Raw genomic sequence first — 17,308 nt, forward strand, 5'->3', positions numbered from 1 at the left:
ACTACAAAGCAAGTTCAACATGGCCAGGCTTTCTTTAACTAAGCCAGCTCAACAAACCCTAAACTCGCAATCAGAGATAACAGGTATCACGACGATGGACATGATCTGACTTTGTCAGTTCAGGCTTTCTGCTTCAGGCTCTGTGTACGTCCCCATAAAATGGACATTTCATGTATCACTTGACTCTTTGGAAATGGATCGATCAGGAGCTGCCTCCTGTAGTCGAGAACAACAAGTGACTGTTAATGTAGGTATTTGAGGAATACCGCACAACAATAACAGCAAAATGCAACAGAATTCCTGCAATTGAGGCGAGAGAGGAATGCTGGCAGACAATTGCTGATCGTGTAAATTCGTAAGTTTATATATTTATTTTACCACTCAATGCACTCCCTGTGCCTCCCACATCCAAAGCTCGTTAAACTTTAAACTTGATGCACCAGATTTAAACATTATACTCAAGATTAATGTGTAGGTCTGACTCTGTCCCATAATAAAGGATAAGTGGAAACACTTTAGTTTTTGGCCAAATCAAAATGACATTAGTTTTCCACGTTGAGGAGTAGATGTGATAAATACCATAGAATATCAATTGTCTTCATTAGGGTAAGTTGTTTTTTTTTATTAGTTTCTTTTTACAATTAGAAATACAGTTTCATATATTTCAAGGACATCCCATCCCACAAGCAACCCTAACACAACCTTTACAAAATGCCATATCAAAGCAAAAGTAAAAAAAGACTGATCAATGTTCTAATTGGTGTTGCCAGAGCTGTGGTATCAGCAGTGTTACAAGGACTGGGCAGCAAATCAGGACAAAGCACAGAAACATCCTCCAAAGCTGCATGTAACTGCTGTTCCTTCACCATTCTGTTCGTGTATGGATGATGCTGTGTAACAAAAGAGAGGATCACATTCCCTGGAGCAAGCAGGAAAAAAGTGAGAGGACGAAGACTGGAGGGGAGCAGCTCCACCCACCCTCGCCGTTTCAGAGGCGCGCCCCTGTCTAACAATGAGGGGCGATAATGGAGGGGTCTGAAGGGCGTGTCTCATCTGACCCCGCTGCTGGCAGCTCCCAGCAATGTTTGTTTATCCTGGGTATGTATAATTGGTTTGGTGTTAAAGTGCTACGTGCATATTTGTCTAGGCCAGGGATGGGCAACCCGTGGCTCCGGCGCTGCATGTGGTTCTTTTATCCTGCCCCTCTGCTGTGGCTCCCTGCGGTTTTGGAAAGTAAATGAGTTTTTGAATCACATTTATTTTATTTTAAATCATCAGTTATTTTTAATGTAATTCTAAATTTGAAGATTGTGGTGATCTTGGAGCATCAAAATAAATCACTTTCAATTTCTTTAGGCTCAAAATACTCATTACAGTCGCCGACGTGCGACACCTGCCGGCACGCCGTTCAGTGAACTTCTCCATCCCCGGGAGCCCAACCATGGATAAATCCAAGAAAACAAACGTTTCTGAAGAAAGGTTTTTGTGGCATGTAGAAATAAAATTGTGTTTCTCCGTAGCGGTTCACTGATGTCATAATGGTAACAAAAGCAATATATGCAGCGTTATCTTGATTTTCGATGGCAAAAGGGTTTTGTGTCTCCCAGTGTTTTCTTTCCTATGGTAATCAGGTCCAAATGGCTCCTTGAGTGTTTCAGGTTGCTGACCCCTGGTCCAGGCCATCAGGTGTGAAAAGTCTTTTATCTAAATTGCAGTTGATGGAGATACTGTGGTTTTGCCAGAGCCGCCAGCACAAATCCTTGTTGAGCCCCACACAGAGGTAAAAGTCAAAGCCAGGCGTCATGTACTTTTACCTCTGTGATGAGTTGAATCCACTTAATGCAGTTCTCTTAAATTTCAGGAGGAGATCAATGATGAGGAGACTCTTGTACACTCAGGGGTGCTGTGAGGGTAAACTTATATTTAATATGTTGAATTTGTGGACCCAGTTGTGTCGACTGTGTCGATGATGTGCTTGTCGTCGTCTGCTCACAGGGTTAACTGCTTCTGGTGACCTCAAAACTTCAGCGTAATCGCTTCACTGGCTGGTTTATTTTATAGGAAGAGGAAAATATGCAAGACTCCCCTCAGCCTGTGGCCTCCACCTCTCGGCCTTCAAGAATGCAAAAGGGTAGGTTTTAGATTTTCTACTTGTCCTATGTCCATCTTTTAAAGTGAGCCTCACAGGAACACATCATGCTCGGGGAATCGTGAACACAGTACAGCAGTATGAGTGAGAAGTCTTTCCCAGGGATCCCTGTTGCTTGATGAGCACTTCAATGTCCTAATCCACTGATACTGTTCATACAGGTTATAACAGACAATGTGAGGGCCTTATACAAAAGGAACCTGCAGCTGAACATTAACAAAAGACTGGAAATCAAAAAGCTGAAACTGAGCAACCGGAGAAGGTATTGCAGTCAATAGTCCTGAGAACTGTATCGGTTCAGCATGATTGACATTGCATACTTTGACTTGTCTTTTCCCAGCAAAGGCAGACCTAAATAAGGATGTGAAACACATCTTGTGATTGTTGTTTCTATCATTTTTCCCATGGTTCAACTCATCAACTTAACTTTCATTGTACAACAGGGTTGCAAAACAAAAATGAAAGTTGATCCTTCATGCTACACACGGAACACAGGCCACAGTATTCACAGATCATCAAATTTGGACTTAAAAAGAATCAAAACTTGATGAAGTCTTTTACATAACAAAACTAAAACAGAGTGGTCATGGCCTGTGTAATGGCTTCTCCAGTGGAGTGATCCAGGGTGATGGGGTCAACCATGCCAGGTACCACCAATGGCCCATGAGGGGCTCTCTCCTTTCAGATGGTGGCGGTGTTGTGGAGCACCCCGCATGCTGATGTGATCTGGCAGGCCCGCTCAGGAGACCCTCAGACTGGAGACAGTTGAAACAAGACTTGATCCCAAAGGTCGATTCTCACCCGGCATTTGCTGAGGGCCACATTAACGCGCCTCTCTTGTGGTGTCTGTGGGTCATGAAGTACCACATCCACAGGTATCCTCTGCCCCCCAGTATGTATTTTATCTAAGGAGCTGGTGAGTGTTGAATGCTGGGGATGTTACTCTGACGGTGTTAGCGTTAGCATTAGCATCAGCCACTTTTATTATTTTGTTGAGCTACGTTACGTTAACGGCGCTAGCATCAGCATTTGTCGCTGATTCGTTTGTTTCGTGACTTGTGTTTTTGCATGATTTGCATTTGTATTTGTTGTGTGCAGGCTACGTACCAAACGACTGCCTTTTGAGCACAGCTAACTGATATACTCAGAAAGAAAATACAACACATTCAAATCCCACTGATTGAATGTATAATGTGCGATTTGAATGTGTATTAATTGTATTCTCTCATGGAGTGTGTAATGAGATTTGACGTATGAGTGAATGAGGGTTAAAGCAGCTATCCAGCCACCATCTTGGTTTTTTCTGGGCTTGTTATTTTGATGCAGGCCAGGTGTCTCCTTCTGGAGGCAAAGATGGAGAGCCTTTGAGCCCATGGCTCGGAGCAAAGGACCTTTGCAGCACCACAGCATTGCAGTCCTACTGGTCTGGTAGGAGGCCGTCACAGCCTGCCCCCCCACACGACTCTCATTATCCTGCCACCTCTCCAATCATCCCCCTTTCCTTTGAGCAATACATAACGGACAATTCTTCACTCAAACCCTAGTGGATTTTGCAATTTCCCTGGCGGAACGTCCAAAAGGGATTAATAAAGTAATCTGTCTGTCTGTCTGTCTGTCTGTCTGATTATTGTGGCAGTTGGGACAATTCTGTGTGAACCTTTCTGGGGATTTATTCAATGTACTGTGATTTGATGTATGCTGTTGTGTGTGAACCTGAACCAAATGGAACCCTAACCAAGTGCACGTACCTAACATATTCTAACTAGTTATTATAACTGCAGTCCTGTGTATATTTTGTGTTTTTCTATTTTTTTTCCTTTTTCCTCCTTATATTTTTAACTGTAAATATTTTTGCTACTCAGTTCACTTGCAGTACAAGGTACCAACACCAAAGCTCTGTCTTGTATCCTTATTGATTGCTGACCACCAGCTCCAGCAGCCGTTTCTAGACTTCTGATCCTGTACAAGCCTACCGCATATTCAGTTACTAATAGTAAAGGTAATATTTGCTAGCCAGTGCAAATACCCATGACACTTGTCTTCAACTCCCTCATCCTCAGAGCCCCCATCCTTGGGTCTCTCATCCTCAGTGGCCTCAGCTCCACTGTCTCTCCTGCTAGCCTTAGTGGCCAGTGCTTTTTCCCCCTGGCAGCCATTCATCATCACTGCCACAAGCATCCTCCTCACTTGATTCACATGGTATTTGCTGCTCTACACTGTAAACCCCGATAAGTTCAGTTAACTCAAAAAATTTGATGAAACTGCTTACATCAAAAATTGTAATTAACAATAACTACATTTTTTGAGTTAAAGAAGTGACCTTGATTAAGTATGCTTTACCTGAAGTCTTAAGTGGCACTAACTTATTTTGGTAAGTTTAACAAACCTTTTCTGATAAGTACATTCTACTAGTTATTTTGTTTTCACAATAAAAATAAATACAAGTATAGATAACTTGAATCTTCTTAATTATAAAACTGTGTTTTTCACTTTATACTTACTTAAATTTTTCAATTCAAAAGAAGTGCTATACTAATTACAAGCAACTAATCTTGCTTAGTTTAACTCAAAAGAAGATATTCAACTTCAATTATTCTTTGAAAATGATTACATCAATTGTCTTAAGTAGCTTTAACTCAAAAAAAATCCTATGCGGTACAAATACAGTCAAAAACACATTAACAAGGTCAGATGCAATTGAGTTTATTGAGTAAACATACAACAACAAACAAATTGTCTAAAATTTTACACATTTATGTGCTAAACACCTGAATATTACAATACTGTGTCACAAAAGCCACATTCATTATTTTTTTCCTGAACTGTCAAATCTTTAAATGAACAACATCAGGATTCCCCACATAAGGAAATCCTTTCCCAGGAAGAGAAGGAGTGACCGCAGATTTTTTTTTTTTAGGTCACTTTAGGCCAGTGGAACAGTGAGACAATTATTTCTACAGGTCATCATCAAAATTCTTTGCAAAAAATTAAATTTTCTTTAAATGATTGTTTTAAGCATAAAGTTACATCAGATATTTCTCTTATAAAACAGCATGTTTTCATGTGTAAATAACATGTTCTTAAAATAAAAATAATAATAATAATAAATAAAGTGTCTAGCTATTGGCAGGACATTGCTGTCATATTTTCTGGGAGCTTTTTTTTTTTTTTTTTAATGTATTTAAAGTACTTATTTGAACCAGTCTGTAAACCATACAGTATGTACCTACAAAGGCATGACAAATCCAACTGTCAAACATCCAAATTGAAGGTGAACAATAACATTAAAACATTAAGATGTTTCAATTGCCTGTGCCTATGAATTGTTTTCCATCAATCTAGTTTGGAGGAGCTGGATCACTCCAGCCAAAAGGTCGTTTTTAAGGCTCAGTACTCTTGGCTTCAACTTTCCATCTTCCAGGCCCATCACCACTTTTTGTATGAAGTCCAAAGTATTGGCCAAGTCTTTAGGATAATGTAAATGTAGCGCATAAATCAGCCCCAGAAGAATCACATAGGCGTCAGCCAATGTATGCACGTCAACCACAACATTACCCTCAATGAGAACTGCAACCTTACCTGGGCAGAGAAATGTGGCATCAGGTGAACTGGCACGGATCAAAGCAAGGCCAAGTGGTACATCATCGATGTCCAGTTCAGGGAACTCCACAGGCTGAAGATAGAAGAAGAAGAAGAAGGAGAGAGGGAGAGAGAGAGAGAGAGACCTCTTAGTGTATACAATACAAACTGATTGCACCACAAACTACAGCATCAGAGGACCATAGACGATGCAACATGTCTATAAAATAAATGTTTTCCTGACTATTAGACAATTTTAGCATGAAACATCGAACTGGATGTGCATTCAGAAACCAGTAAGTGTGAATGCGATAGTTGTCTGCCCGCTTGTTATTCATCTGTGTTGTGTACCTTAATTGTCCAGTTATTACAAATAATTAAAATAAAATAATATAAAAATATTCCGACTTACATCCCACGTCCTCACGAACTTTGACTCATCCTCACACAGAAAAGGAGGGAGAGCACGGAGAATAGCAGTACGTCTTCCATGGATGTCAACTTGTCCCTTAAATGAGAACATAATCTTGCTTCACACCACACGCTGTTTTGCGAAACAATTCATATTTAAGTCAGTAGATGGTGCTATTACAAAACTGAGGGTCTACCAGAGGGTGTAACTGCATTGCTGTGAACATGCGCAGCTGTGATAAACACACTCTGCTGCGAGCGAAAGGCCAACTGCGCGTTTGCTGCTGTGGATCCTCAAGTATGGTAGAATGTGTTCTTACTTGTTGTTGTACTGTGTCTTATGTCCAAAGCACATTTTAACAATTGTTTCTGTTTTGAAATTTTAATTTTTTAGACATGTTTCAATAAAATAGGCTCATGACGGAAGAGGTTAGAGTTTGAACATAATCCAGTGTAGTATTGCTATCAAACGCCAGAGAGGTAACCAACTGACCTGGAGGTCGTAGGCGGTGAAGAGCTTATCAAGAGCTTCGGCTGCCTTTCCTGTGCGTGCAGCTTTCTTTCTGAACAGACTGTGTAGACGGGGAGCATGTTGATCCAGCTCAGCATAGAAATGGTTTTTCAGGTTGATGTTTGTGATCCTGTGAAACTTGGAACAAATCTGTACAAGCATAAAATCACTGTTAGATGTTGTAGTCTATGTGTCCTGTACAAAATGAATACAGAAATAAACCCGAATTTTCACATCTTATGCATGATAGAAAATCCCTATAACCGTTTCTCAGATATTAGGTCATTTAAAGCTTTACCAAAACACAGTATAAGTTTGATCAACTAAAAAAATACTGCTCAAAAAAAGAATTCAATCTGTGTGTACTGTAATATTTTTACCTGGGACTCAATTCCAAGGGCAGGCCAGCGTTCCAGAATTTCTCCGACAGGTAGCTCATCACTGATGACTTCTTTTCGGCGTAAGGCAAAGGTCACTTGCATCAGCGATGCAATCCGGGGGAGGTTCTTGTCAGTCATCTTTATTTCGTCTACAATTTGGAGTCTAATTTGCTCCAAGCTTCCAAGATCGTGACCTCTCGGGAAATTTGGGAGGAAATTCACCTCTTGTTCTTTTAATGTTAGCGTGGGTAGGCTGTTTGTCTGGGTTGTTCGGACTTCTTTTTCCAGAATTTACAGCTACCTCACTAAATCCTGCCCGACACAGCTTTGTGCGGAAGTTCCCCATTTTAAACTTCGGACTGTTTTTCCAGCCGTACCAACCAGTCTGTGACCCCAGCTCTTTGAGACAGGGATGTTTAATGATGAGCGCTTCTGCGACCTCAGAGAATTCCCTGTCACTAGGATATGCTTTGTAACTATGCTTTTTCTCGGCAAGGGTCTCAAGGATGTTACGTTTTTGTCCTTTAGACAACTTGAGAGATTTCCCAGTTCTTTCAAATGCAACATTTCCCTCTCCAAGTACGAGCTCGACCTCATATGAAAATGTTGGCACTGGAAAATCAGTGGGCCATCTATCAACCCTCTCTGGGGTGATTGCATGGGGTAAGATTATTGTGCCATCTGACGCAATGGAGCTGTCATCACTCTCAGACCGGACCACTTTTAACACAGCCTTCTGTGGAAGTTCTTCAATGTCTACAAGAGAACATAATTGGCCATCAAAGTCTGGGTCTTCGAAAGATAAGCTGAAGTCAAAGTCTAACTTAAATCTTTCTTTGATTATTGTTTTCAGATCATCTACAGTATCTGGTCGGGACAATGTCATCTTCCTAACTATGTCAGTCGAGGTATGGATGTGGAGAAGGAGCTGTTGAGCTGCCATTTCTGAGAATGAGAAAAGAAAGGATCAATGAGTAACATTGGCTCTGGCATTACAATTTCAAGCACATTTTCAGGTTTGAATGAATATGACAACAATTGATTGGTCTGTATTATGTATCATTGTAGCATTATGTAGCAGTATAACATTTGCAAAACAATGAACAAAAAAAAGTCCTTTCTTTCACTTCTCCTGGGCTTGTGGGAACTGGGCAGTGTCAGTGGCACACTGGATGTAAGATTCCGTGTGTTTTAACCCCCCACACTGCTCCATGAGATTCTGTATATTTTTCAGCCTCTGATCAAAATAAATCTTTTTGGTGTTAACACTAAATGCCCATTAATGTCGTGCGCTGGGAGACTTACTGTGTCGTTTAGCTCTGATAGCTGATACACGGAGAAGTTGTCTGAGGACATCAGCTGAAATGAGCGCAAATGCTCAGTGTACCAGCAGTTGTAGTCTCTGCAATGGAAGAAAACAGAGTTATTGACAAGCAGTGTGTTCTCAATCTTGCTAAATTTTGGAAGTCCTCCAATTTGACCTGCAGAAATAAACACTCCCCTTGCAAACTCTGTTCCACTTATAGAGACCTTTGGTGCACTGTATATGTTCTGGCTATCTGTCTTTGTCTCTATGAAGTTTTTTGTCACTACAGGCAGTGTGGAAACTTGAGTGGAAGTGACACTAGAAGCTAGTATGTCAGGTCTGAAAAATGCCGGGGCACTAAAATGATATGCCATCATGTGCTGATGCCTGGTAGCAAGAGTTTTCAGAACGTTCTTGAAACTGTGTGTATCCTGCATGACCCTTTTGAAAAAGCGATGCTTCCCTTCAAACCTCATGGTCCATAGGTGAACAAGAGGCCCAAAACATTTTGTCAGTTCTGGGTAGTGTTCTACATACTGATGTTTGGGTCGCAGCTTAAAGTCTGGAAATGCCAACTGAAGACCTTGTCTGTGATCAGTTATTTTAGTTTGCATGTACTGGATGGACTCCTCTGTGAAAGAGGCAGACAATACCAGTTGCACAATGTCTTTGAGGTCCATCAACATGGCCCAGGCTTCATCTCCTTCTGGGACTTTACTTCCTACCATAAGAGGTAATAGCCTCAACAAAGTGCAATTTTCATGCCCATTCCCACCAATGCTTAGTTTTGCTGCAAAATTCTTGGGGATCACTTGCGGTTTATCAAGCCTATCAGCATGCTGATACGGAAATCTCCGGATTTGTGTATTGAGATATTCAAGAGTGAAATACTTGCGACGGATCATATCACGGATGCACAGTGCCAACTCAACTGGCACTATACCCTCACATTGATCATGAAGTATGTCAGGTGGGAAACCAGTAATGGGATGAAAATGTTGCAAATGCTTGCTAAGAGCACACTCCCCTTTAACACCAAAGTGAGTTGCATTTTCTCCCTGTACAGCATTCTGCACATGAACTTCATGACAGGCCTTTGTTCTCATGCTTAACTCTGCTTCGAAAACTTCTCTGGACTGGATCTCGTCTGCAGTACAGCAACAGAATCTGCAGACATAGTTTCTTCGGAAACACAAAGCCTGCAAGGCCATGTGCAGCTAAATTATCAGCTGCCACACAAAATACAGTTCCTCTGATACACTGACCTAGAGTTTCAACAAAAACACCGTCCTGCTCACGAGTGCACAAGTCTCTTAACAAAGGTGAACGTCCACTTTCATAGCCACATCTCTGTAGATCTGGTCCTTTGCATAGCAGAGCTAGTTGAATGACATGCAGACCGGACCTATATTTACTAGGTACATTGGCAAGCGACCAGTATACCGCACAAAGTTTGTGGATCTTTCTAGCTGTGCCTAAAGGATTTGCTAGTTCAATGTCGTCCACATACAAAATTAGGGAAAGTCTAAGCTCTCCACCTTCTGACAATAGTGGGTTATCTTTGAAATATGTTCCATCTTCATGGGACATGTACATTCCAGGGGGTGATGGTTTGTTTTCTTGAATCTTGTCAAGAATGTCAGTATTCCTAAACATTGTTTGGATCATCTGTAGTATTGGTACATACCCTGCTGTGTGTCCACTGGAATCTATAGTGTACTGCACTGGCATTACCAGAGGATAGTTGGCCCTTACAAATGTTTTCCTGCGCTTAGCAGTGGACAGCTCTGCACCATCTGATGTGGCACTAACAAAAACGTTAGTTTTCATCATGACTTCCACTAATTCATTAACAAGTGAGTCACTAATTGCCTGATCATGTTCCTGGTGAACCCTGATGACGGAGTCTCTCACTAGAGGTTTAGACAATGCAAATATCTGTGCCAAATGTTCAAGTATATCCTGTATTGCTGACTCTGATACATGAAGAACACTGTGCATTTTCAAAAACAAAGAAGCCAAGTTGTTTCTCAACTGAGTTTGCAATGTGCCTGTGTCATCTCCTGACTCCAGAGGATCATCCGTAGGAGTACCCACCTCAGGAGTACTTTGAATAAGATCACCCTCACCAGATTCAGCTTCACTCTGCACTGACTGGCTATCAGTTTCTGTGTGAACAACCTCATTCTTAAAATCTTAGACATCACAGTTTGGATGAGTCCTACTTTTGTGGGCACTGAATGAGGAATACACATTAGTACGGTAGTGACAATTTTTGAATGGACAATCCACCATCTCGTGTTTTTTCAAATGTGATCTAAGAGGACTGAGAAGATATTTATCATTGAATGGCTGCTTGAATCCGCACTTGGGACAGATGAATGTTATACATCCTGCCTGACTTGGTCCAACTGGCTTTGTATGTATCCGTGTTAAATGAATTTTCAATGCATTTATTGATTGAAACGTGCAGATACAGTCATCATGCACACATGGCAATGGACTAATTGAGGAGTCATTACTATGACACAAACGGTAGTGTTGAAGCAACTGTGCCTGTTGATCAAAGGCAGCAGCACAAAGTTTGCACTTCCAAACCAATGGAAAACTAGTACTTTTACTAAGCTGGCAAAAAAAATGTTTAGAACATCTACATACCAGCCAGCAGACCTCATGTAACACCCAGCCTCTTCTGCTTTAATCTAAAAGAGAGAAGATTTACATGAGTTTTACAGACATAAAAATCAGACATATATGATAGACAGAATCATACAGATCCAACACTAATTAATTGAAAGAGTAAAAATACAAGAAATACAAAGGAGCCTTTAAAGTCTCTAAATACTGAACAAAATTAAAAACATTTCAGTACTATTTCATTGTCTGGCTGTGAAGGGAAAAAGACTCAAAAAAGCTGTTGACTAACAGGTGTTTGCAGTCAGTGGAGCAATGAATGTGATTTTAAATCTGCATGACTTTGTGGAGGTCAGGTCAGTGTCAAACAACATAGAAGAATAGAAAAAAAACAGTTCAAAGATCAGAAACGTATTCAGTTATGATCGGCGGAGCTGTAGATGGGTGGGGGTGGGGAGGTGGGGTTACACGGTGAGCTAGGGCTATATTGTTTTTGGCATAAAATTAACATGAAACTTATTAAATGTTGGGCCTCGAAATTAGCAACATAGCCAGAGACACGCACATTCGTTTTGCACCGAAGTTAAGGTTATGTCAGTGAAGGCAATAATTACACAAACTTAACTCTACACACCGAAATCAAATGAATAAAATAAATGATTTCATGCGAAAAATACAAGAAATAATTTGTTAAACACGGAGGTAAAACGACAAAGAGGGATAACTCACCAGAGAGGAGGAGTGCTCAAAAAGGAAAGAAAGAAAAATCCGCCCGTTAAAAAAAATGCTGCGGGCTACAACGGAATGAACTCCAGCAGTCGTCCCTGGCAGTCCGGAAGCGAAGTTTTCACAAAAACGATTACTTTTCATTAAAATATGTCAGAAATATTCTCTCGCTGCGAAGTTGCCGCTGCATTTCAGAGTCGACGCGAGCGGGAACCGGAAAGATCCGCCCGTTGGTGGTGACGTCACAGGCGACAAGTCAAACGATTTGAGTGCAATGCCGAAATTGAATTTAAGTTTTTGAGTACTGTGCACTTAAAATTGAAAATCAGTTAAGATAACTCAAAAAATAGCAGTGAATGAACTTTTTTGAATTTCTGAGTTAACACAACTTAATCCTTTTAACATACTTTTACTGTTCGGTCTTACAGTGTATAAAGAAATAACAAAAACTGCTAATTACATTCTGATAACATAAGTAAATGTATTAACAGGAAAAGTTACTGCAGATGAGGTATTTTGTAGAACAACAGACGAGTTGAAATATAGCTAGCTGTGTTGTGATACTGATAGTGATGCATGATGCTCACTGTACAGTCTTGCGCAGGCGATGGATTTCCTACCAATCTAAAATCAATACTTGGAAAATTTAACTTTGACATATTTCCTTAGATACAACTTAATGTTACAGTATTTTCCTGCAAGGTTCTTCTACAATAGAAAGTTTGAATGGATATTCCAGAGCTGCTTGGCATTTTTGGTGTACGAGCCAAGCGTTTGTCCTTGCATCTTACACATTTTCTGGTTGAACACATCAATGGTGTCTGTTCTTCGAATGTGACAAAGTGGTTTATCTGTTCTTATGCCTGCTGTTGTCCCTTGTTTTACAACTGGTTGAGATGCTTATAACCTCTATTGTGAACCAGGCATCAATTTGGACCTCTATGAAACTAAATCAAGGCTGGTGTATCACTGCCTAGTTTCCTTTAATGTCTAGCTACTTAAAATAGCCTGAAATCCAGAAAAAAAATCATGTCATGTTTATGAGAAAATTTTATTTATTTTTGGGGGGATTTTTTTTGGTTTTTGGAACCATCATTCTTCACCTGATCCAGAAGAGACTCTGTCTTGGCATGCTGTCCTCCAGAATTCAACCGCTAAACTGAGAGCATTTCAAATCCAGAGTCTGTGCAGCACTAATCTGTCTCACACTCCACAGTCATTGCATATCAAGAGTACATTTATTTACGTGCAAATGTTGTGAACAAGTTTTAGTTTTTGTGATGTGGTTTTTCATCACAAAAAAGATTTATGTGTAATAAAGGCTTGCAGCGCAAACTACAACTCCCCACTGAATCCTCAAGATACCTCTTTTCATGATTTTATCTATCAAAATCAGCCGATCGTGTGTTTTTTGTGAAGGCGTCCCTCACATTTAAGGACTGTAAGAAAAGGCAAATTTAAGAAAACAGTAAAACCAAAACTAAGCTTAAACTCATCACTTTGTGCTTCACTTTCTGTAGTTTCTCTGCTCTCATGTATATTTCATTTTCAAAGCGTGAAATCCAAAATAAGAGCGCAGAAGAAGCAGAGGCTGTATGTATGACCTTGACAAGAAGAATCTGAGGAAGATATAAGATGTGTGGCAGCAGGGAAACAAGCTCTGCAATTATTTTCTTTACTATTTCCTCCTTTCTACCCTAACAATATCCATTTGATGTATGAAAGATCAAAAGCTGAGTGAATCCTCGGCTTCATTATGGACCCAGGCATTATTTGTTTTCAGGGTGAGGGTGTCGCAGCCTCCAGCCTGCTCTACCCAGTTATTTTCCACTACCACACCCCCCTCTTCCAGCAACACCTCCATTCCATTCACAATCACCTCACCTGCTCTGCCTCAGCTAACTCACCTGCAGCCCTCTGAAGCTGCAGCTCCACACATAACCATTTGCCAGATTGTCTTTGCTCTCATGCAAGCCTTTCCAGCTAGTTCTCAAGGACTGATCACCCGTTCCCGACCCGTCTTGTCCCCGTTCCAGCCTGCTTGCTTTGCCCTCCTGACCTGTTTCTGCTCTGACCCTTTCCTGCTCATCTGACCCCCAGCTACCTACATTGTCTTTCATCCCTGACAACGAGACAACCTGTAGGTCTCTGCTTTGCTGGTTATCTAACCTGTGCCTGCCCTCGACTATCCAACTGTCTGCTTCCTGGTTCCCGTTTATCTGGACTGCTAATTGTAGCTATACTATACGTTGATGTCATCACTGCCTTGTAGCCTAGTGGCAACATCTCTGACTCCCCTACCAGTGATTAGGGTTCAGACCCCAGCTGTACCTGCTGTTTTGCATCTGGGTTCTTCCCTGTTTGTCTGGCTGTGACAAGAGGGGTAATTTGGAGAAGCTACAGTAGTAAAGGGCCAAATCACATGAAGCTTGCAAAGTAAACTGACTTAATGCCTCAAATAGAGGAGGCATTTCTCTTTGGATGACATGTGACTAAAAACTCTTGTGTGTAAAGAATGCTTGAACTCATCATTAAAACTTGTTAAACTTCTTTCTGAGATGTCTCTAGGATGGAGCTTAAACACATGAATATCCAACACAGTCTCACCCCTATTCGTCATATATTGACGTTTGGTCACTACCCCTGCTGTCCAGAACCGACGTCAAGTGTCCCCTTATCTTCGGATTTCGACGTAAGTCACGTGACTTTCAGGTTTTCAGCTGCTGAAACTAATAAAATGGCTGCCGTTGTTGTCATTGTTGGAATGACAACAACGGCAGCCATTTTATTAGTTTCAGCAGCAGAAAACCTGAAAGTCACGTGGAAGTTATGTACTTCTTTTTCTGTGATTCGTTGTACGTGGAAACTCAGTGGGAGGAACAGAGGTCACTTAAGTCTCAGCTCAGCTGATTAATCCAACCCAGTTCATACACATGATGATAATCAAATGAAGTGAAAGGTAAGCATAATAACTTTTTATTTCATATAAAGCTGTAAAACTATGAATCTGACAGTTCCACTTCTGTTTACTTGATTTTTGCTTGATACCTCTTTGGGAACATGGAAGGAGATAGCTGCCAATCTGTTTCATCTGTATAGCACCAGATCACTACAAAAGTTATCTCATGACACTTTACAAGAAGAGCAGGTTCAGTACCAGACTCCTTCAATGAATTTACACCCAACAATTCTCCATGAGCAGCACATCCTGCAACAGCAGCCACCGAGCAGCAGCTTGAGCCTCCTCAGGTCTGCAGCCTCCTCCAGCAGCAGCATCAGTCAGAGATGTGGGAAGTGGGGAAGCCCACAGACTCTGGAGAAGAAGAGTTAGTAACGTGAGTACAAGAGGACAGAGAGGAGGAGAGGGAAGCCCAGTGCACCATGGGAGATCCCAGCAGTCTAAGCCTATAGCAGCATCTAAGGGCTACCCTAAGCCAGTCCTAACTATTAGCTTTATCAAAAAGGAAGGTCTTAAGTCTGCTCTTAAACATAGAGAGGGTGTCTGCATCCCGCACTGAAACTGGGAGACAGTTCCACAGGAGGGGAGCCAGAAAGCTGAAGGCTCTGGCTCCCATTCTACTGTTAGTACCCTAGGAACCAGCAGGAACCCTGCATCCAAGCTCTCTGCTGCAATGATGTGGTTTGAGGCTGACAGTTGCCTGAAGTGGACATGTCTTGCTCCCTGTCTGTCTCTCACATTACATATCCATCATTTGCTCGTATTTGCAAAGTATCATTACTTTTCTAATCATGTAGTTGGTTCACTATATAACTCAAAGTAATGACAGTCATGAAATCGAATGTCAGTATAGCAAATGAAAAAAAAGGACAAATTTAATTTAGGGGTATAGGAAATTAATTGAAATGCTCTTTGTCAAAGTATATTTGTAATGTCTGGTAACAGTCACAATAATGGAAAAAAGCAGTTCTCACGTTCACATTCTCTTGTGCGTGTCCATTAAAGGCTTCAGTTTGTGTTGTCATTAGCCTGCCTCAGGCAGCCCTGCAGATGTTTCTCACAGTGGGGAGCCAACACACATTGTGTAGGATCCTGGCCACGATAATGACCGTAACAACTATCTCACGTCTACTGTTGTGCAGGTCTCCCGCTCTGTTCAACTTCCACTATCATGATACCACAGCTTATCTGTGCATTCGAGGCTTCTGCTGTCAGTGCTCCATCTTAATGCTTCAGTGCCACGACAAAAGGGAAGACATTACCCATCTATTTGTTGTCTCTCAGCAGTTCGTAGTCAACTTTCCCAACCTGGTGATGTAAAAGAAAAGTGGACAACTGGATGTTGTACAGCCCTCCTGATGGTCTGACTGAAAAGTGCTCTATTATCATTAACTATCCCTGTCAGAGGACAGAATAAAATCCCTTCTTGTTTCGCTAGTCACACCCCTGATGATGGGCCATTGTTGAGCCATCAACTGTTCCTGTGATGCCACTAATGCCACAGAACCTGGCAAAGCAGATGCTCTCCTCTCACTATAATTGAGATGTGTAATAAAGTGGGAATTGAGCGAGCAGTGCCAAGCACCTCTGAGCTCATAATCAAAATCTGAATCAGATTTGTTGTTACTTCCATGATACGCCGAGCATAGATAGGAATGAAACACTTCTGTCCGTGAGTGGGTACTTCACAGCTCAGAACTGACACAAATAAAGTGGGGGAAAAAATTTAAGACGATAGCTGGCGAAGGAGACAGAGTTGCATTGAACAAATCTGAAATCTAACAAAAAGAGTGTGGATTGGCCACATATCAAAGAAATCTCATCAGCTCGATGATGATGTCGACCTCTGACATGATGGCTCTGGTTCAGCTCCAGGTTCAGCTGCTGCATGCTCAAAATGACTGAACAAGGTTCAGGTTTCTTCATTAATACCAGATGCTAAATTTGTTGTGCAGACAGTAGCTCAGCATTCCCAGTCTACAATAACAGACATCATAACAGGCAAATCACAATCGAAAAACAATACAATCGTCCCAAAATACATATGGTTATAAAAAGTGCTTCATATCTTCCTGGGTCTGACTACAGTTCAATATGAACAAGATCACCTTGTGGACTTACTATTTAGCATTAGCATTGCTGTGGGTACAAAGCTGCCTGGAGACCATTCTGTCCTTCCCTCAGGGACGAAAAGACAACAGCCAGAGCGAAGGAAGACGAAAAGACAAACTTTGTACAAATAACAGGAAGATGATGGCACATGCTTATCGTCTTCATGTTATTTAACATCTTTAGAACACACATGGACATGTGACCAGGAAATAACAACCCTGTAGAATTAGAATTAGAAACCTGAATAAAGTATAAAATAAACACCTCACATATGAATGGATTGATTTGATGCAGGGAGTTCCATTGACTTTTTTGAATAAAAGATGCAGAATTTAATGTGTTAGAAAGATAAATAGAGAGATGTGGAGCTCAGAGACTCTACACATAAACAACAGTTTGCTGCAGGCATCCATGTTTCTCATCTCCAGGCAAACCTGAATTCACTCTCAACATCTGGACATTGAACATGATATAAAATGAAATGTAAGAGCTTCTGGCGACTAAAACACGACTGAAATTAGAGAGAATATTGGATTATTTT

At 41.2% G+C, this 17,308-nt stretch overlaps 3 long non-coding RNA genes across 3 annotated transcripts; 1 reads left to right on the top strand and 2 right to left on the bottom strand.

The window, feature by feature from the left end:
• Nucleotides 1-1,677: 1,677 nt before the first annotated feature.
• On the top strand, nucleotides 1,678-2,073 carry LOC147268825 (uncharacterized). The gene is made up of 3 exons (XR_015111184.1): nucleotides 1,678-1,780; nucleotides 1,862-1,911; nucleotides 1,996-2,073. It is a non-coding gene; the product is annotated as an uncharacterized LOC147268825 (long non-coding RNA).
• A 2,823-nt stretch (nucleotides 2,074-4,896) lies between these two features.
• LOC147268826 (uncharacterized) lies at nucleotides 4,897-6,779 on the bottom strand. Its single transcript, XR_015111186.1, has 3 exons — nucleotides 6,633-6,779; nucleotides 6,141-6,236; nucleotides 4,897-5,822 (listed from the first exon to the last, which is right to left on the bottom strand). It is a non-coding gene; the product is annotated as an uncharacterized LOC147268826 (long non-coding RNA).
• A 257-nt stretch (nucleotides 6,780-7,036) lies between these two features.
• LOC147268827 (uncharacterized) lies at nucleotides 7,037-11,897 on the bottom strand. Its single transcript, XR_015111187.1, has 4 exons — nucleotides 11,700-11,897; nucleotides 10,995-11,038; nucleotides 8,336-8,432; nucleotides 7,037-7,975 (listed from the first exon to the last, which is right to left on the bottom strand). It is a non-coding gene; the product is annotated as an uncharacterized LOC147268827 (long non-coding RNA).
• Between the last annotated feature and the right edge of the window lie 5,411 nt (nucleotides 11,898-17,308).

This window comes from Aulostomus chinensis, chromosome 2 (assembly GCF_037954235.1).
Source record: "Aulostomus chinensis isolate RoL2024-O1b breed Wild chromosome 2, RoL_Achi_v1.0, whole genome shotgun sequence".
NCBI lineage: Eukaryota > Metazoa > Chordata > Actinopteri > Syngnathiformes > Aulostomidae > Aulostomus > Aulostomus chinensis.